The sequence below is a fragment of the Tursiops truncatus genome, chromosome 7, assembly GCF_011762595.2.
Source record: "Tursiops truncatus isolate mTurTru1 chromosome 7, mTurTru1.mat.Y, whole genome shotgun sequence".
Taxonomy (NCBI): Eukaryota; Metazoa; Chordata; class Mammalia; order Artiodactyla; family Delphinidae; genus Tursiops; species Tursiops truncatus.
In genome coordinates this window covers 58,061,799-58,083,083 of record NC_047040.1, presented here as the reverse complement: position 1 = coordinate 58,083,083, position 21,285 = coordinate 58,061,799, and the positions used below count along the sequence as shown (strand labels likewise).

At 42.0% G+C, this 21,285-nt stretch overlaps 1 protein-coding gene and 1 long non-coding RNA gene across 5 annotated transcripts in view; one reads left to right on the top strand and one right to left on the bottom strand.

Annotated features, from left to right (window-relative positions):
• WIPF1 (WAS/WASL interacting protein family member 1) overlaps nt 1-21,285 on the bottom strand; it is a 114,657-nt gene that overhangs the window by 63,589 nt on the left and 29,783 nt on the right. For 2 of the 4 annotated variants that reach the window (XM_073807551.1, XM_073807554.1), the window contains exon 2: nt 7,506-7,573. The exons of the other annotated variants lie outside the window; for them this stretch is intronic. The gene's annotated coding sequence lies outside the window, so the exon portion shown is untranslated. The remainder of the gene's footprint in view (nt 1-7,505; nt 7,574-21,285) is intronic. 4 annotated transcript variants of the gene reach the window in all.
• LOC117312969 (uncharacterized) lies at nt 7,659-12,581 on the top strand. The gene is made up of 2 exons (XR_004527412.2): nt 7,659-7,758; nt 10,841-12,581. It is a non-coding gene; the product is annotated as an uncharacterized lncRNA (long non-coding RNA).

Here is a 21,285-nt window from a genome sequence, read left to right as displayed (position 1 = left end):
TAATCTGGGCCATGGTCACTGGAAAGGCTACTTAATCTGGGCCTGATCTTCAGCCACACTGCTCAACGGACAGCCCTCTCAATCCACAGTCATGTCCGCCAGATTGAGGGTCTCTTTTACTGGCCAATCCTGGGCAACTGCTGGGAATTTTTCCTTTCTGGGCTGTCGTCTTCTTTGCTCCAAGGGGACCATCACCGTTCACTGCACACAAACTTTCTCCAGGTAGGACGGATTAGGGGTCTACTGGTAAGGTTACACCCATATTGCTGTGCCACCTTCCAGAAACAGAGGTCACTTGGCTGGAGTTTTGTGAGCTCATAAGCTCCTCAGTCGCCTGGCCTGCCCCTCTTAGGCATGGGTCTGGCCTCTGTAGATCCCAGAGGGGTAGAACATCCAGAGTCCAAGTCCTTGGGAGCTCTCAACATTGCAGCCCGTGCTGGAGCCAGGAGCCGTGACTGATGTTCACCACTCTCACTAATTAGCTCTTTTGGCCAAGACGAATCACCTAAGCTTTCGGGGCCTCAGTTTCCAAATCTAAAAATGAGGGGAGGGTTTCCCTGGTGGCGCAGTGGTTAAGAATCCACCTGCCAATGCAGGGGACACGGGTTCAAGTCCCGGTCCGGGAAGATCCCACATGCCGCGGAACAGCTAAGCCCGTGAGCCACAACTACTGAGCCTGTGCTCTAGAGCCCGTAAGCCACAACTACTGAGCCTGTGTGCCACAGCTACTCAAGCCCACACGCCTAGAGCCCGTGCTCTGCAACAAGAAAAGCCACCGCAATGAGAAGCTTCTGCACTGCAACGAAGAGTAGCCTCCGCTCGCCACAACTACAGAAAGCCCGTGTGCAGCAACGAAGACCCAATGCAGCCCAAAAAAAATCAATTCAAAAAGTAAAAATGAGGGGATTGAACCCTTGAAGATCCCTTCTATTTCTAAAAACCCAGAGTTCTATTTTTTACCTACCTCTTTAAGTTTTAAATAATGACAACAGCATCTGAAACCCTGTTTCCGAAACTTTTCCCAAGGCCAGATGTTCCTGGCACTGAAGTAGGAGAAAAAAATAGTTTTTGAATAACCTAACTATTTTGTCTTTTAGAGCAAATTATCCTCTGGCCTTTTCAATTCCCTTTCCCCTACTGCTACCTCCTTATGAAGCCTTAAAAAAAGCTTTAAAAAAGGAAACTATCCACCCTTCCATATTCATCAGGATCTATCTCATAATAACATTATTCCCCCCGCCCTCCCCCCCCAATTATTTTTCCTATGAAAAACCACACAAACACTTTCATTGTGGCAACTATGCTCATCAGCCTTGATTTGTCCCTGTTTTGCAGGGAAGGGTATTAAATGCTCTGAGGAAATGGAACACAAAGGTTAGAGGCGGGGCTGGGGGAGGAAGCAAGCTGTCTTGCACAGGTGAGTTCCGGTCTCAGTTTTCAGGAGATGATGGGCAGGAAGGGGGAACGCAAAGGGAAGGAGAGAAAGAGTGAAGGCACATGTTGTTTGCTTTGAAAGAGCTTTTAGGCGAAGCCCTGGTGGCAGCCCATCAAGAATGTTCAGTTGGTTAAATGGCTTCTGGAACTGGGACTTTCCTACGAAGTCACACCACAGTGAGAGGGCGGAGCTGGAACGCCAACTCCTGTCCTTTAGCAGCTCTCTCTGTGCATCTGTCTGCGTAGCAAGCTGGTGAGGTATTGGGCAGCCCCGCTACTGGTCCCACACCCAGTTTCCAGGAGCCAGGATCATTCTACAGGTCTCTAAAGCCTTTAAGGAAGACCAAATCTTTCCGTAGCCATCCTGGAAATCAAAGATGCTCCAAACCACCACTTAATAAGTCAGTGATTTATTGAAAGAAGAGCAATTCACTAGCAGACCCTCCAAACGCATCTATAGGTATCATACATGAATAACTGCCTAGCCTGAAGTTAGCAGCATATTCTAAATAATTGTAGGTGCCAAGATGTCATCTAATGACTTTTAACTGAGGACGCATATGCCCTAAAGAATTTTTAGGAGGGGTGGGTACATGCATGTGTGCAAACATGTATCCTACTATAAAAAAAAAAAGTCTCTCTTTTTAAGTCACACTAGGATTACAAACCAATACAATGAGTGAACCTAAAATATGACATATTATTTAAACACAGGCACAAACAAAAGCAGAAAGGTAGCCTAATTCATACCAGAAAGTATCAAAAACAGACATTCTGGTAAGTATCTAGCTAGTCTGACAGTCTCAAAGCAGTAACTTCGAATTAGTATGGAGAAATTACAATGTTGGTGTTGTATGAATACCTCCGGGTGGCACTGGCGTAGGATGTCATGTACACTAGGAAGAGGTGCCTCTGAAGTTTGTCGGTTTGTTGCATCATAACAGGGTTCCGCCTCCAGGACTCATATTTTCCCAGTTTATTCTTATTCTTTTCAAGACAAAGCTTTCTCTGTCCTTTCATCAACAAACAAATACATGTTACTGTCATTTCCTGATAGCTTGCTTTTTTGGGGGGGTGGGTGTGGGAGAGGAGAGGAGGGACACTAAGGCTTTTTGGGGGGGGGGTTGAAATAGCACCAACTTTGTAACTGATGAGGAAGTGGAGGGAAATTGAAATGGTAGAGTGAAGAATCAGTCGGGCACATAGGCAATCCCTTCCCTAACCACAATGATACTCCATTTAGAAGTAGCACCTCCAGCAAAAGCAGCCCTACCACAGCACTGTGCCCGCCTGTCCATCACATCTTCCCTACCAGTTCCTTCCTGAAAATCTGAAATCTACACAACCCCCTGGCCACAGCTCCAGAAGAGTCCCGCCTTTCTTGCTCCTTTTCCTGGGACAGCAGACCAAGTCCTCTTTGGGTCCTTACTACTCAGAAGCTAAATGCATTTTGCTTGAGGCATTCATGAAGGAAAATGATAATGGTTTCATAATCTGAGGTGAATTCAAGTCTGTGGGTTTGGAGGGAGGGTGGTATAAGAAGACATAATTACTGGATGATTCTCAGAAAGTATGTCTCTTCTTGCACAGAGTCTAGTTTTAGTCAACAGAATTGAGGATAAGGCTTTCTCCTGACGTTTACATAGCTGAAAAAGTATAAATTATGGAAGGAATAAAAAGCATTACCCCAAGCTCTTCGCTTTCTTTTCCTTCTCTTCACCTTTGTCAGTTCTCAAAAACCAAACCGCTTATAAGCTGCAAATGACTGAGATTTTGTATAGCACTCCAGAGTTAGGATAAAAATCATACTGTTGGGAAAAAAAACCCATATTATTGAAACTCATGCTCTTTCCCAAGGGTGTAGGTCACAGGAGGCAGCTGGTTCCTAGTAGGTAATGTGAACATTAGAACCTGCACATACAATACTTTAAAAATCTACAGTTCCCTAAATATTTAGAATACATAAAGAACCCTTAAAACTCAACAACAAAAAACCAAATAACCTCATTAAAAAATGGGCAAGGGACTTGAACTGACATTTCTCTAAAGAAGATATACAAACAACAACAAGCATATAAAAAGATGCTCAATATCACTAATTGTTAGAAAAATGCAAATCAAAACTATATCATCTTACATCCATCAGGATGGCTGCTATTAAAAATCCAAACAGGGCTTCCCTGGTGGCGCAAGTGGTTGAGAGTCCGCCTGCCGATGCAGGGGACACGGGTTCGTGCCCCGGTCTGGGAAGATCCCACATGCCGCAGAGCCTGCGCGTCTGGAGCCTGTGCTCCGCAACGGGAGAGGCCACAACAGTGAGAGGCCCGCACACCACAAAAAAAAAAAACAAAAAAAACAACAACAAAAAAACCAAACAAACAGAAAACAACACGTTATTAGCTAGGTTGTGGAGCAAATGAAACCCTTGGGCAGTGTTGGTGGGAATGTAAAAGGGTATAGCTGCTATGGAAAACAGTATGGCAATTCCTCAGAAAATTAAAAATAGAACTACCATATGATCTACCAATACCGCTTTTGGATATATATACAGAAGAATTGAAAGCAGGGTCTCAAAGAGGTATTTGGACACCCATGTTCACAGCAGCATTAGTGACAAAAGCCAAAGGTGGAAGCAATGCAAATGTCATCCACAGATGAATGGATGAAGAAAATGTGGTCTATACGTATAATGGACTATTATTCAGCCTCCAAAAGGAAGGAGATTCTGACACACGCTATACCATGGATGAACCCTGAGGACATTATGCAACGTGAAATAAAGTAGTCACAAGAAGGCAAATACTGTATGCTTCCACTTACATGAAGTACCTAGAGTAGTCAATCTCATAGAAACAGAAAGTAGAATGTGGTTGCCAGGGGCTGGGGGAGGGCAAGTGGAGAGTTGTTGTTTCATGGCTATCGAGTTTCCATTTCACAAAATGAAAACGTTCTGGAGTTTTACAACAACGTGAATATATTTAACACTACTGAACCACACATTTAATAGTTAAGGTGGTAAATTTTATGTGTATTTTACCACAGTTGAAAAAACCAAATCTCTGGCTCCCAGTATGCTAGTGATGTTAACAATAACACCTCAGACACACCCAGGAACTTCTCTCTGAGAGGCCCAGATGGCTGGCCTACAGACTCGCTGATGCCAACTCAAAAAGACGGCCGAGGGTAAATTCAACTACATGGTTGCACTCATCGGAGTTTTATTTTTTATTTTCTTTTTCTCCACTAACATGAATATTTTGAATATCTCACCATTACACTCCTCTGAAACTCAGGCCACCCAAACATCTGTGGATGCCGATTCTGAAGTGCTCCTCTGCATTATCTGGGATTCTGGGGAAAAGAGGCCTGCCTAAATGTCAGGGTCCAGGAGAGGAGGGATATGTGAAGTCAACCCCCTTCCTCTTCTTTTTTTTTTTTTTTTAAATTAATATTGTAAATTGGCATTCTGGTGTATAAATCAGGTTCCTCTGTGTTTGCTTAATATGAATTAGTTCCTCAAAGTTGTTTATTAATTAATTAATTTATTTTTGCTGTGTTGGGTCTTCGTTTCTGTGAGAGGGCTTTCTCTAGTTGCGGCAAGCGGGGGCCACTCTTCATCGCGGTACGCGGGCCTCTCACTATCGCGGCCTCTCTTGTTGCGGAGCGCAGGCTCCGGACGCGCAGGCTCAGCGGCCATGGTTCACGGGCCTAGTTGCTCCGCGGCATGTGGGATCTTCCCAGACCAGGGCTCGACCCCCTGTCCCCTGCCTTAGCAGGCAGATTCTCAACCACTGCGCCACCAGGGAAGCCCCCTTCCTCTTCTTATTTAGAGAATTCAGTAACATGCCCATGCAGTCCCTCCCCATAAAATTCAGCATCTTTTCTCCAGATAAAAGATGACCACTTCTCTCTTTCTACTTTTGACCTTCACACTGAACTGGCAGTACTTCCTGTCTAAGAATTACACGTGAGATTAATATTCCAGGTGTTCTCCACCATCCAACACGATCTACCACCTTCTGCCATTCTGAGACCTCTTCTTTTTGTCTTTTTTCTTTTCCGGAACCACTTCCAGATTGGGGGATCAAAGGCACTGCATAATAATGACACTTTATAAACCTTCTCTTGCATCTCAAACACAAAGGAGCACAGTGACGGTAGGAAGCTGGAGAAATGGCTGGGGAGAGAACAGATTCCCCCAGGAGAAAGGGAAACAGCTTTTGGAAGGATGCACTCCAAGAAAAAAGATGTCAGGTCCATCTGGAAAGTATTTAACAAAATAAAAAGCCCTTTTCTGCTATGAGCAGCAGATTAGCAGAATACAAAACTCCCTGATCAACAAACCTCTAGGACCAATTAAAAATCAAAACAAAACCGAAAGAAGAGCTCCTTCTAGGGATGTCCAGCCATGGCTAAGTTGTAAGCCTCTTTCTGGTGCTCAGGAGAGCTCCTGGTACCACGTGCAAGAGACCTTTCCACTGCAGTGCTCCTCCATGTGTCTCCTCCAGGCATTTATTTGTGCAAAGGGCTCCAAACATCAAATAAAGTCCAATCTCCCCTCCAGCTCCGACCCCCAGTGGAAACGTGGGCTGCCTCAGTCAGAGCTAGTGCAGGGTTTCTGAAACCACTTGGGCTGAGAACTCCAACTTAGAATCCTCCCATAGTCTGTCAGCTTCCTCTCCATCTTCTTGCATAACGTGGTAGCAAAACATGAAATAAATGTGGCAATCTGAGGACATCATCAACAATGATGTTCTTCCTCTTGCCTCACAGTTTTGGTTATTTTGCAGTACTGGGACATAAACAACACACGGGTCCACTAACCCCTCACCCCACTGTCGTTCTGTTTTCCAGCACAGACACTTTGTAGTACACTTTGGAATGAAGAGAAGGAAACAAGAAGCTCCCAAACCTGGGCTCTTCTCTGCCTTTCTCTCCCTGCTTCTGTTAACACGTGAACAGCCACAGAAGAAGGCTAGTTTGTTTTCAAATGGCCCAGAAAAAAAGCTCGGCAACCTCTCTGGCTAACCTGTTTTAGTGCTTAACGAGAGCCCAAGAAGGTGGTGACTTCCTTCCTCTCACTCAGATTTGAGACACTTTCCTTTGTCATACAGGTCTGAAAGCGGCAGGCCGTTGTGTAAGAGCCTTTTATTGAACTTCTTTATTAAAGTGTCCCTGGAGGACCACAGGATGAATAATCTTGGGCCCTTTAGCTGTTTCTGGGCTCTAATTTCCAATGCTTTGACCATCTCTTGGGCTCTTTTCTAGACTCCTCAAATCTTCCCTTCTAGAGGAAGAACAAGCTGAAGACACAAAGCTCTAGTGACAGACCTCGTGGCTTCTAGACACCCTGCCCATGACAGCCCCAGGCTGTGCTCTGAAACCCTGGGGCAGGGGGAGGCAGGGGACTTCCTCATCCCACGTTCAAACTGCCCACACCCCTCTACTCCCATTTTCTGTTAATAAAAGAAGGAAAACTGCAAAAAAAAAGAACACAGAAAGGAAGAGGGCAGAAAAAAATATATAAAAGAAAAGGGAACTTAAGAATTTATAAAGATACAAGAAATTATTTTAACAGGAAACACAAGCCAAAAGATTCGTTCTGCCAGGCAAAAAGTGCATAAAAACAGCAAACTTTTGCATGCAGCCTTGCAGCGAGTTTGTCCACACACTATTGCTGCACTTTCTACCGCCCTTTGAGCACCCAGCGTCTGCCTCCAAACACAAAATGATGTGTCCCAATGTACGCTAATAGGTAAACTCGAGGAGAGGCTTAGCTGGATTCCATGAAATAAGTAATTTAATGACCATCTGAAGGTTTGTTTTTTAGGGTACAGAAGTTCTGAATAGGGAAGCGGGAGGTTCTGAGAATTTCATTTTCATAATAATGGCTTGCTGCTGGTTCCTCTAATAACATGTGGCTACCAGATACGCCCTGGCTCTTACATCCAAAGCCGGAGCAATTTCTCCACATTGCAAAGAGTTAAAGATGGTTTAAGGAAAGAGAACCAGTTAGGTATTTTAGAATGGCTATGAAAGATTTTTCAGGGGGAGAAAAAAAAGGCACTAACCTGTGTTGTTTTAATCCGCTGAAATGACCCAGGTTCTCAAGTTCCCCCTCTGTCTTCTGGCCAGCTTCCTGTAAGTGTGGCATGTGACATTATACTTCCTTACTGCACCTTCTCTGACTCGTTCAAGGAGCCGTCAGAGGCATGTGGTAAGACCATCTCCCTGCCTGCTTCACGCTGGGGTAATCCTGTGTCTGAAGAAATGCTGTGTCCTCGCAGGGGTCCCCAGCTGGCTTCAGGCATCCCTAGGGCTCAGGTAAAGAGGAGAGAAGCAAAGGGGGTGGGGGGCCGGGGACAGTAGTATCCGGGCTCCTGGCTCTTCTGACTCCACAAGGAGGGAGGGGGAGAAAGGGAGAGACAGAGACTCTTGGGCCCCAGGCTGCCCATCTTGGGGTAGGGGCGTCTGAGCTCACTGGGGCTTAGGCGCTGTCCTATCACCAGGACAGGCAGGCCTTGGTGCTACTGCCCTGGGAACTGCTGAGGAAGGGCGGCCGTGGTGCTGCACCCAGGGTGTCCCCAGGACGCTCTCTGGAGGGCACCAGCCCGGAGGAGCACACCCAGGGCCTGGCTCGTGGTTCTGCACCCTGCAGCGACAGGGGCCACTCACCCTGAGTTTCCGGGGACAGTCTCAAGTTCACATCCCGTCTAGCTAGTCCTGCTGACGGACTGTGTGCCCTAATTCTGGGCTCAGCAAACAAAGCCCCAGTACTCCCTGCCTCCCAGGGCTAAATAACTGGCACATGCCTCCCCCCTGCTGGTCTCCAAAATATGCCAGCCTTTTGGTTTCCCCTGAAAGGGCTGACTTTGTCTTCCTGTGGGATGGTGGGGGGGTCCTGGCGGCCCGTGAGCCCTGGCCACGGGGGACCCTGATGCTGGCCTGGCAAGAGCACCTGGGAGAGGCCTGGAGCGGGGAGGCCTGGAGAAGAGCTGAGGCAGGACCAAGCGAGAAGTCCAGGGCTGCCATTCTAGCTTACTTGTCCCTGTGGTCAGTACCCGCCTCTTTCCTTTTATAATTCCTCTAGCTCTCTGGAGGTCCAACACACTGGAATTTGTGGATGTAGGAAGTGGTATGTGGGAGTAAAACGATGTCCTGGACAGAGGGGAATATTCTGCAGTTTGTGCAACTTGACTCAGTGCAGAAACCCCAACGTTGCCTCTATTTGGCTACGCTGGCACAATTCTTTTTTTAAAAAATGCTTTTAAAGGCATTTTTTAGTTGTTTTTTAGGAAGGTAACCGTAGACAAGCTCACTGTTCCAAGTCTTGAAAATATTACCCTATAATTCCCTCAAAGAATTTTTCCATGTGAGTTTCTACCGAGTAAGGGAACGAACCCCGGGAGTCAGAACCCTGGAGAACACTAAAACCCTGAAGTCTCACCACATAATTACATTTCTGGCTTTGAAAACATGCATAACTGTTTTTACCATTTTGACAGTTGATGGCTGGTTTTCTGATTGAACTGTACAGTTAGATTAGCCAGTTGAGTGAGTCAAGATGGCTGAAAGCACGGCATTCGCTTTAAAATAGGAATAATGGTAGAACTTTGCCATCTTGGAAAAACAGAATACTCCATCGATGATAAATAATAATGAGTCCAGTTAAATTTATTCAGAAGTGTCACATTCTGGGCTCAGCTGCCAGTTCCATTTTTTTCAGCTAAGCAGTTACATATGTTCTGCTGCAGCCATGCTCTGTGTGGAATTTTTAAAGGTCTCAACAAAATGCCTTATAACTTCCTTTTAAACTCTAGAATCTGGCCTCCTGTGCATGAATTTTTTTTTTCTTTCTGTTTAGGCATTAAAAGAATTTTAATAGACTTTATCTTTTAGAACAGTTGTAATTATAGAAAAATCAAGAAGATAGTAAGGTTCCCACACATTCTGTATCCAATCTCCCCACTATCAAAATCTTACATTTAATATGATAGATAAATAATTAAGAAACCCAATATTGACACATTATCATCAACTAAAGGCCATAGGTTATTTAGATTTCCTTAATTTTTTCCCCCAATGTCCTTCATCTGTTCCAGGATCCCATCCAGGACACCATATTACGTTTAGTCATCAAGTCTCCTTAGACTCCTCTTGGCTGTGACAGTTTCTTAGACTTTCCCTGGTTTTGATGACCTTGACAGTTCTGAGTACTGGTTAGGTATTTTGTAGAATGTCCCACAATGGGGATCTTTCTCATGATACTGGGGTGATGGGCTGTTTGGAGGAAGACCACAGAGGTAAACTGCCATTTTAATCACATCAGATCAAGCACATATACTATCAACATAATTTAATACTATTGACGTTGGCCTTGATCACCCGAGGTGGTGTTTGTCAGGTTTCTCCACTGGAAGGTTGCTCCTTACCCGCTTCCATACCATACACTTTGGAAGGAAAAGCTTGAGGGTGGAGTATCTATATAAATTATTTTGAATTCTTCTTCACGGAAGATTTCTCTCTTCTCCCCATTCAACAATGTTTTCAACCGTGTATTTACATCAGTATGGCCTCATAGGTATTCATTTTATACTTTGGGTTCTAATTCAACACTATTTTACTAATTGTGTTGCTCAAATTGTTCTACCTTTGACTGGTGAGACCTCTTTCAGTTGGCTCCTGTGCTCCTTTGACATTCTCCCACCAATATTTTGTGTCTTGGTTTTTGTTTTTGAGCATTTCATTATTTTCTGGCACTAAAATATGTTCCACGCTTATCACGTATAGTACCGCCCCAACGGTCCATGGCTTATTTTGTCTTGACAAGAGAATAAAAGAAAATAAATCTATGGGCCTGAGAAAACTTAAATTTGCCTTCAGTTGTCATAGTTCTGCCCCATGTATTAGTGAACATTTTAAAAGTTGTTTTTATAAAATTAGTCCTATCCTCTACCAGCAAGAAAACACCAAAACATCAACTGTGTGAAATTCTGCATTTCCTTAATTCCAAGATGCATGTTTGTGTTGATAGTGCTTTTTGCCTTCATATTCTAACATTTCTGGAACCAAAGTATACATTTAATACCATGTCCTTGCCCCTGCCTCCTCACCTGTCATAAAGTTGATGGTACACCTTACAGCTGATGGTGTCTTGGGAATGGAGGAAGTAGAGTAGACGATTAATTCTTGTTTGGACCGTAGACGTCATTTAACTACTTTCACTGATATTTTTCCCCCACTGAACAAATATTTTGACTAAAGTGGTTTGATGTGTAGCATCTGCAGATTTTTACCTACTCCCAGCCACATTCTAACTTTACCTCAAACCACATATGCTCATCAAGCATTAAATTCTCTTCAATTTTTTATGGGTTTACTATCTGATTCCTTTTATGTTTACCAGGTCACTTTTTCAAGATCTCAGAATCCATCATCATGCCTGAGGAGCCTAATGCCGACACTAAATGGTTGCAAGAATGATGTCTCACTCTTACACATGAGGACTAAAAGTGCTTACTGGTCAGAAGCAGATCAGGAAGGACTCCTTGGTCCCCCCCTTTCCTACCTGGGGAAGCCATCTGACTACATAATGGCAAAACTGGTCATTTCTTTCTCTGTGGCCAGGAACTCATGAACTGCCGCTGCTTTGGGAGTGTCATGCTTTATAGATTTTTCTCTTTTAATGGACAGAGACTTGTTTATCTAATCACCATGGGCATATTTCAAGACAGTCACAGATAAAATGCCCAGTCTTTTCACCCAGGCAGATAGAACTTGGGTACTCTAAACATCATTACGTGTCCTACTCCTGTGTAAAATATACTAACATACTGACCGTGCCCTAACCATCTCACCAGCATCCAGAAGAGATTGCAAGAGATGCCACACTGACTTTTTTTGGCAGCCCTTACCACATGCACGGAGTTGTCCCTTGGTATCTTCAGGGGATTGGTACCAGGACCGCCCCCCCACAACACACACACACCAAAATCCACGGATGCTCAAGTCCCTTACAGTCAGCCCTGTGTATCCGAGGTTCCACTTCGGTGGATACAGAGGGCCCAGTGTACTTTAATTCTCACGGCGATCCTTTGAGGTGGGTACTGTGATCCCCACTTCACAGATAAGTAGCCACGTCAGAGGAGCTAAATAACCACCCAGAGGCCCTTGATAAGTTTGAAGCCAGAGACTCAGAGCCTAATGCTTCTCTTTGCTATAGATGGTTTACCATCTATAACTCACAAACGGGCACTTTATTGAATACAGTCTTGTTCTCTAATTATTTTTTGCACATGCTTTTCACCTTAGCCAAACCTAAGTGACAGTGAGGACAGGGACAGTGTCTTTTAGCCCATTAACTCAGCTTTCCAGTCTCATTCCAGCAGCTTTCCTGTTAACTCTGAACTTTTGCCTAACTGCCAATCAAATTTTTCTTATTGGAAAAAATTCACAATTTTTCTCATAAAGGTAAATAATTTAACATCATAATTTCCCTCCCCCTACTTTGTTGTTTAATTTTGTTTTTCATTTATTAGCTTCTTAAATTCTAAGCTTATTTTCTTTTCAGTCCTTTAAATAAAAGCCTTAACTTTTTATCTAACTATATTTTTAGTACAATCCCCATAATTCAGTGCACTGTATTTTCATTGTTAATTTTAAAATAGTCTATAGTTGCAGTAGTGATTTCCTTTTTGATCCAAGAATTATTTAAAAGGACCATATCTTAGTTTCCAAGTGCTTGGATGGAGGTAGGGGCAGGAGCCATCTTGTGTAACTTTCAATGCTATGTTATTGTTATATGTCTACTTTTTGGTTAGTTTAAGTTTCTTTGTGGTGTAGTATTTCATCAATTTTTGAAAATGATCCATGGTCTTTTAAAAAAACTGTGTATACTTCCTATTTGTTGAGTTAGGTTAATAATAATAACTATGTTATTCAAATCTTCTGTTCCTACTTAATTTTATTTACTTGATAAAATTCTGAAAGTATTTTGTTAAAGTCTCCCACTATGATTATGGAAAAGTTTATTTACGCTTTAAATTTTTTAATTTATTTTTATTTGCATTATTTTGCTTGTATTTTTAACAAATTTTAATTTAATTCAGTGCTAAATGTTCAGTACATAAAGTTTCATTGTTATTGAATCTTGTTTGATTTATATCTATTCTTTTATGTCTCGTTCAATATTTCTTTTTACATTGAATCCCACACTTTTTAGAATTAATATTACTATCCCTATTTTTGTTTTGTTAGTTAGACTTCACCAACCTATCCCTTTATTTTCTGCCTTTCTGTGTAATTTTGGTATACAAAGATTCCTAAAGACAGCATTTAGCTGGATTATCTTTTTAATCAATCTGAGAGTCACTGATTTTAACATAGGAATTTAACCTAGTCACATTTATTGTTATATGTTTATCTTATGCTTGCTATTTTATCATATGGTTTTCTTCTTACTTTTTTTCCCTCTTTTCTTGACCTTTGCTGATAGACTATGGTTTCTATTATTGTAGCACCCCTAGCTCTGTGTGTGTGTTTTAATATCTAATGGTTTAGAAATCCTACCTATATTTTTTTCTAAAGATCAAATACATGTGACCTTTCTTGGTGAACATCAGATAACTGCATAGTAGGACCCTGTTAATTGGTAAGGTCAGTCCATTGCTTTGGGAAATTTAATGGTAGATTCATGTCAGTAGCAATAATAGATTTTGTGTATATATGGGAATGACACTAAATAGGTATTAGAAACCCTTCTAAAAGAGTATGTGACCAGATCTCCATTCACTTCCCTTCTCCCTTCCTACAACAAGGACTGGCTACTACAGCTTTCACAAATCTTGTGGATGAGTGTGGGGTAGAGGGGCAGTCAAGAACCTAGTGGTTGGGATACAGCTATGAACATCTTAAGGAATGCTTCTGCAAATTCTGGACTCTGAGATATACATGCACTTTGGAGATCTGTAGAAGTATCTGTAGAAGGGAGGCTGTCAGGGTGAGTTTCCTGCTACTTCACTTCCAGTCTCTAGAAGTCATCATCAGCTGAGAAATCTAATCTAGAATTAGCTAAGAGTGCAACAGTAAGACCACAAGAATGTAAACATACCCTCTAAAGAGGTGAAGAATCCAAATGAGAAAATAAATGTTGCTAGACCTGCTTAGGAGGCTAGAATTCTGAGTTTCTTAATGTCTAGTTAAGAAAGCTCAGTAATCAACAAGAATCCACCGTTTTTTTTCCCCTAAAAATGAGGTGGTTTCCACTTTTTTAAAACTTTGATATAGGTGCAGGGGTGATGGAGAAAATTCTGGCCATAAATACCTATGTATGTGTATTCTTTGTATGTGTTTCTATAAGTGCATGTGTTTGAATAAAGGTTAACATTAAAATTCCATATTTAATTTTTCATGGAGAATCCCAGTGGGAGGGAGGGAAGAGGGATAAAGGTGAAGCAACTGTTTGAAGACCTGCCATTAACTCTCAATTTACTGGACTGAGATCCTGGTTTGGATCACAAAGAAGAAGTGATTAAATACCTTAAAAGAGTGTTTCTGTTCTAACATATTTTAAAAATTAATTTAGCCACATAAAATTTTATGAAGTAAATCCTTTTTTAAGCATTCTCATAATACAAAAGGGGAGACTAAGGGATTCCAAGAGTTGAAGGGATTTGTTCAAACAAGTAAATAAGTAATAGAACTGGGATTTAAACCCAAAGCTTCTGACTACAAGTCCAGTGTCATTTCCAACATATACCAAAACTTCTGTTTCAGAGAAAGCTAAACCCATGCACACCACATGCATGTTTTGCAGAGAGAAATTGCAGCAAGGCACACCCTTGGCAGTCAGTGCTTCACCATGTAGGTCAAACAGTCCAGCCGGACCCCAGAGCAATTGTTTCTACACTGACCCTCAGGGGTTTTGGGAGCATTATGTCATGCCAAAGGCTTTCCTCATTAGCAGTCATGCAAAAAGACACCATGCACCACATTTCTGAGCATTTGGAACAGCTAAAAAGAAGATGAAAAGTCAAGAAAGTTCTCTTGATGATGCACCGCACTCTGGTACATTTGACTATGCCATTGTAATGTAATCTAAGCCAGAATCATCAAGCACTCTGGCCAGCTGTCTTTAAAGCCAGAGCCCTACCTGACAGAGTCATTCTTTGGCATACTACGGGACCTGAGGCCAACAACCAAACTGGCTGTTTCCAATTTCACACAGCTTAATTCCAAATAACTAGGCCCCTCACTCATCTTTGCTGTTGATCAAAACATTGAAAGCATATGGCAAATTCCCTTGTTCAAAAAAAGACTGGCTAGGGGCACACAGAAAGCCTTGACATTCACCCAGCATGAGTTTTAAGAAGGCTCATAAACACAGAACTCCAGAGGTTGCAGACAGTATTGAGAACCAAGACCCTCTCACATATTTCTTGCTCCTTTCTTTTAGGCTGAATAGAGAAAAGAAGAATATAAGGCAATCTTACAATTCAGAAGTGAACCAAGGTTACTGGGAGAGATCATGAGTGGGTATTGTGCAGATCTGTAGCCCTGATTCAGGATTTGTGTTTTTCTCACACGTATACATAACATGGGACCAAGAGAACAGCTAACTAATTGCCTGTTTTCACAATCTTCCTACTCAGATGCATCCCTCCCTTCCACATTGAAGAGCACATAGAATACGGTAGAATGGGTAAACAAGCCCATGTCGTTCCTAAAAGGAAGGATTCTGGAATCAAACTACCTGGGTTCAAATCCCAGATCCATCACTTACTAATTGCAGTGAATTACTTTATTCTTTAGGTCCCAGTTTACTCATCTGTAACATGCAGATAACCTTCTGAGTATTGAGTGTGACGCTGCATTCAAAGAGCTTAGCCAGTGCAGTGCATAAACGGTGGCTCCTGTTACTGTTAGTAGGTGGAAATTTTATTAGGAAATTCTACATTAGAATTTCTTACAAGAAATGCAATCAGGGACTTCCCTGGTGGCATAGCGGTTAAGAATCCACCTGCCAGTGCAGGGGACACGGGTTCGAGCCCTGATGGGAAGATCCCACATGCCACGGAGCAACTAAGCCCGCGTGCCACAACTACTGAAGCCTGCACGCCTAGAGCCCGTGCTCCACAGCAAGGGAAGCCACCGTGATGAGAAGCCCACGCACTGCAACGAAGAGTAGCCCCTGCTCGCGGCAACTAGAGAAAGCCCGCACGCGGCAACGAAGCCCCAATGCAGCCAAAAATAAATAAATAAACAAATAAATAAATTTATTAAAAAAGAAAAAGAAATGCAATCAGAGTGAGGCAATGGGCTTTACTTCTGAGGGTGCTGGGTAAACAGGAAATAAAAAATATTCAGAAATCAGAGGCAGTGGAGCTACAGGTCCTCCAGTCATTCTAGAGAGGCACAGTCCATCCAGGAAGTAGAACAGGAAATCCATCTGCATACTCTAACTTTGGAAGTGGTGTAGCATTTATGCTTCTAAATTTGGAAGAGATGGATGTATTTGTGTCTGATCAAAAAATTAGGAGGAAAATGGTTTGTGAATTATATCTCCATTAATTTTTTTTGAATGATGAAGGGTTGCATAGCCAGTGAAAAACTATGTGGATGAGTTAGAGAGGTTTAGCAGTGGCCATGAGTGTAGGGAGAGGAACAGATGGCTACACAGAATTTTGGAGAAATTGTTTATGTGGTGCAAACTGTAACAGCTTTAAGCCATGCCTTTTAGAAAACCTTAGATGAAAGAGATACATTACTCTTCAAGGCTTTCTGGCTTTCTGATGTTTTCTTTGAATGAGACTCCAAGCAGGATCTGGACCATGTGGGGCCTCTAGATTTATTCAGGTTACAATTAGAGTGTGGGTCACATCCAGCTGAGCAACATCAAACCCAACCACATGTGTTTATCACGTATTTTCTGGATTATGATTTGGATTTTGAAGTGGCTGTAGACAGGCTGAATTACACGATTCTATAAATGAGATAAACTTTCAAAAGATAAACATCTCTCAAGATTTTATTAATTACTCACAGTCATTCTGAATGAGTAACAATATATTTTATATATGATTACCTATTATTTTCTTTGCCTAGAAATAAAGTTGGTGCTCTGAGAGGTACCTAAAATAAAACAAGGTGCTATGTGCTAAATTACTGTTGCACATCTCTCAATGATATACTTACTGTACTAAAAGCAACATAGCAGCTACTAACTTCCAAGGACAAACGTACACACAAAAATGATCAAACATCTCTGCATCTAATAACATAAGTGTACTTATTTAAATATGTTTCCTGAACATTTTACATAAACTGCATTTTAACCTCAGGGGCACTGTGGATCATTAATAACACTGTTGGAAGTATAGGCAGAATAGGAGTTAATGGAATATTATGATGAACTGTTTTAATAAATTATACTTCCCTTTTTACTGGAAAATGAACACCATGAACTGTAATATTCATCAAAATACGTTAACGTTTTTAGTAACTAGACTTCATAAGTGTAAAGCCTTCTTAAATAATAAGGAATATGCAGGGGGAAGATAAGCTGTAACAAGTAGTGTCCTACTAAGTGTACAACTAAATGTATAAATTCAGGTTAAAAATAATTCATTTAGCTTGATTAAAGACAAGGATTTAGGGTTACAAAAACAAAAACAAATAAAGCAAAGCAACACCAACACAACCCTGGGTTGTCATTAATGATAAACTGTCTTGCAATCCAATTTGCTATCCAAATTGTAAAGAAAAAAAATCTAGGAACCCACGACCAAACTGTGCTAACGGTGCACAGACACATCTTAGGATTATGTTTCTCATTTGTGCAGTTGCAATAACAGGCATATTTTACTTACAGAAATCCAACTCTTTATGCTTGAAGGAAAAAGAGAGAAAAAACAATATACACAGTGACAGCCATTTCACTCACCATTCCGTGCAATGAGTGCGCCCAGAGTCTCCTGAGATGAGGGATGTGAATCTGTGGTTGTCACGGGCATGCCACACTGGGTATAATGCCCATCTTCAAAAACACATATTTTTCACATGCCAGGGCTCATAAATGGCAACCAGCCAGTTCATGTCAACCAAGGAGACAGTGATCAAGAGTAATTCCGAATAGAGTAAATTGCTACCTTAGCCACAACTGTAAACGTCACTGAACTGCACTGGACCAGATACTTCTTTATCTCAACGTGGTTCCCCATCCTGACAACGGCAGCTCAGAAGCTCTGCTGCTGCAGTGACTCCAAGGCTCGGTTATAAACCACCGTTCCTTCTGGACAGTCCCTCCCTCACGTTCTCCTTATGCCAAGCTGATGAAGGAAAGATTTGAGACGGATTTTAAAAAACCAACAACAACCTTTTACTGTTGTCCTGTACCTGTGATAGTTTCATGTCTCTCGAAAGGAGACAGGAAGTTTGGAACATTACTGGCCCTTTTAAAGGAAAAGAGGAGGCATACCCAGAGGTGAGTGACTGTCCTAACACATGACAATGTGCTAATGACAGGCTCCCCACCGCAGTCTGCTTTATCAGCCCTTACAAAAAGTCTGGAACAGTATGTAGCAAAACAAAGAAATTACTTTCCATCTCTCAGTACATCTCTGAAGTAAAGAGTGAAACTTAAGGCAATAAGCACCTCAAGAGAGAGGTGTTCTGTCTCCTGTGATGCCAATCTTGGCCTTGGTCGAAGGTCAGCCCCTTCCTCCCTCCCTCCCTTCCTTTCTTCCTTCTTCCTCTCAACCCTCTCAGTAGAGTCTCACCCCCTCACTCCACTGGACCAGTCATCCCCTAGACCACTCCTTACCAGCCCATCTGGAGGTTAGGGGAAAGAAAGGGGCTTGGCACCTTGCAGGTGTTTACTGAATGAATGAACGATCACTGCCTCCCCAAAACAAAGAACAGAGGAATTCCTCATTCTCAAATCCACAGTCCAGTTTACCAGTTTTATAAACGGTCCACTCTGTGTATGCACAAAGTATAAAAGCTTGAAAATGAAAAATGCTGATTCCAATTCTAAGTTAACCTGCCTAGTAATTTATAGATCTTAAGGTGAAACTGGATATAAAATTCCCTTTGTCCCTCCTTCTACAATCTCCTGTACTAGTGTTTCTTGGACCTTCTACTTTCACTGAATCATAATACCATCTCGACTGCTCTCCTTAGCAGTCAAAAAAAAAATTAAAATCTCCTAGCTTTTCGGTTTTCTTTCTAGGATTAAACATAAATAGTACACCTCCTGACAGTATTTTTAACAGAGTGGTGTCCAAACAAGATAGAAAGTCTTTGACAAATAGAAAGCAATCAATCTATCTTCAGTCATACCTGTGCTAGTGATCTTTGTTCTGGTTCAAGGTGCCCATGGGCTCTCTTCAGAAGGATGGGCAGTGAGAAATGGCCAGGCAGGTGCCTGCCATGAGGACTCACGTGTGATGGCCACACAAGCACACTTGAGACCAGCACTATGGTGAACTTAACGTGTCTAGAGACAGCCTGGTTTACTGGCATTGCACTGTGCTGTGAATGTGCTACCCCTGATCTAGGAATATGCGTTTTGACCCACAAGGAGCTGGCTTTCTCTGTTGCTGGCTGGGCTGAAAAGGCAGCGATTAGAAAAAATAAAGATTTCTCCACACAGCCTCTCAGAAGGGATCTGCCCTGTGACCTGCCATACCCTGATTTTCAAAATTCAGACTGAATTCAGACTTTTCATAAAAAGACCACTAAACTAATTCCAAGTGTAAGTACTAAGACTGTTACTCCAGTTCAGCTGCTTCTGAAGCACATGCTACCTCAGGCCCTAATAGCCTAATTCTCCTGTATATGCTCAGATTGCTTTGTAAATGCTCTTAATAGCACGAACTATTAGCGTTATCCATTAACCTAAAATAATTATGACATTAAGTGTTTATATGTATTAACAATGTTTTTCTTTAAAAAAAAAACCAAAAAACAAACCCTAAGTGCTTTTTAATGCATTGCCTAATTCATCATCATTGAAGAAAGCTGTTATTTCTACTTTAGAGGTGGTGACACGGACTTACTGCTAAATGAAAAACAATAACATACTCCTCTGAGCAAGCTCTAAAATTGCAGAAGAGCTTGGTTTGTCACCTATTACTGGGTCTCAGTTCAATACATATCTATTAACTGATTAGCTCACTCTTCCATGTTTATCTTGTATGGAAAAAACCTAGCAATAATATGGTACATTTTGATGGGACCAGGTGGTTCTTACAGTCAAGATCTTATAAACACAATGATGTGATACTGTAACTACCCCAGCTATACAGCCAGCCCACCATGGTGGGTGAGTGCTCTCGTTATCTACTGCTGTGTAACAAATGAGCCCAAAACTCAGCTTTGTAAAACCACCATTTCATTATCCTCATGGATTCTGTGAGTCAGGAATTTAGAAGGGTCATGATGAAGACAACTCGTCTCTGTTCCATATTATCTGTGGTCTTAGCTGGGATCATTGATAACTTGGGGGCGAGAAGGCTAGGGCTGGAGAATCCACTTCCTTGATGGTTTCTTCATTTATGTCTGACGCAAGGCTGGGAAGGCTAAAGGATGGGCTCACCAAGACTGTCCACCACAGCACTTACATCTAGTTAGACTTCTTACTTGGTGGCTCAAGTCTCTGTGTTCCCAGTGAACACGGCAGAAGTACGGCCTTTTATGACCTAGCCTTGAAAGTCACATGGGGCCACTTCTGTCTTACTCTCTTAGTAAAAGAAGTACAATCCCCTTCCCCCACCAGAGTCAAAGGAAGGGGACATAGACCCACCTCTCAACGGGAGAAGTGTCAACATATTTGCAGCCATGATTTCAAATACCTAGAGTGAGCCTTCAGTTTCCCGTTGTCTGGTGCACCAATATTTGGAACTTGAACTTTTATTGATCAGCATTTGTGTTTTCAGAATATCAACCATAAATGCCTGCAATTATATTTCTGGATAATCAGATTCTGAATTGCCATGGAGGCAATAAAATGCCTACATGGATCTTAGGAAAATATTAATTTGGAACAACAGGAAAATATTAATTTGGAAGAACAACAAAGTATACAACTGGCAGATTTGTTGGCCTGTTTTGCCTTTAATTTTATCAAAATTATTCTGTTGGGAAAAAAAATTTTTCCCCTATTTCCACTAAGGCTATAGAGCAATCAGATGCCCCAAGCTAAATTAAAACACCTAAGGAAACTTAGGGGAAACCAATTTAACTTTATAGAACTAACTATTCAGTTTGAGGTGGCAAATTCAAACTTCTATCAGAGCTGGGCAAGTAGAGAAGTAAAAGCCAATGGAAATACTGCGGACTGGGGTTAACTGGAGCACATGTGTCCTTTGCCTTAAGGTATCTGATTGATTTTTAAAAGATACTGCATTTTCCAGAAATGGCTCTTAGACCACAGCTTACGATCTTTGATTGAGATTACATGGTGGATATTTCTTAGGTTTACGGTTTTTGTTCTGGTTCTATTGGTCTATTTTGCACTCCTCTGAGACCAGAAAATAAACCCTCAATATATAATTATGTAGTTAATAAACACGTGTTGAGCATTTACTATGTTCCAGACACTGAGCTAAGCTACTGACATTTGTTCCTTATTTAATGCTCAACAGTCCTTTGGGGTATTACTGAACCCATTTTACAAATAAGGAAATGGTGCTTCAAGGAGGTTAATTAACCTGACAAAGGTGATAAAGCTCCTGAGTGGTACACAGTGGTTCACACCCAGACAGGTCTGACCCCGATACTGTGCTCTTAGCCACTGCATGTTATAATATGGTGCTTTTGATGAATGCGGCTCCCCTAAACCACAGGTGAGTG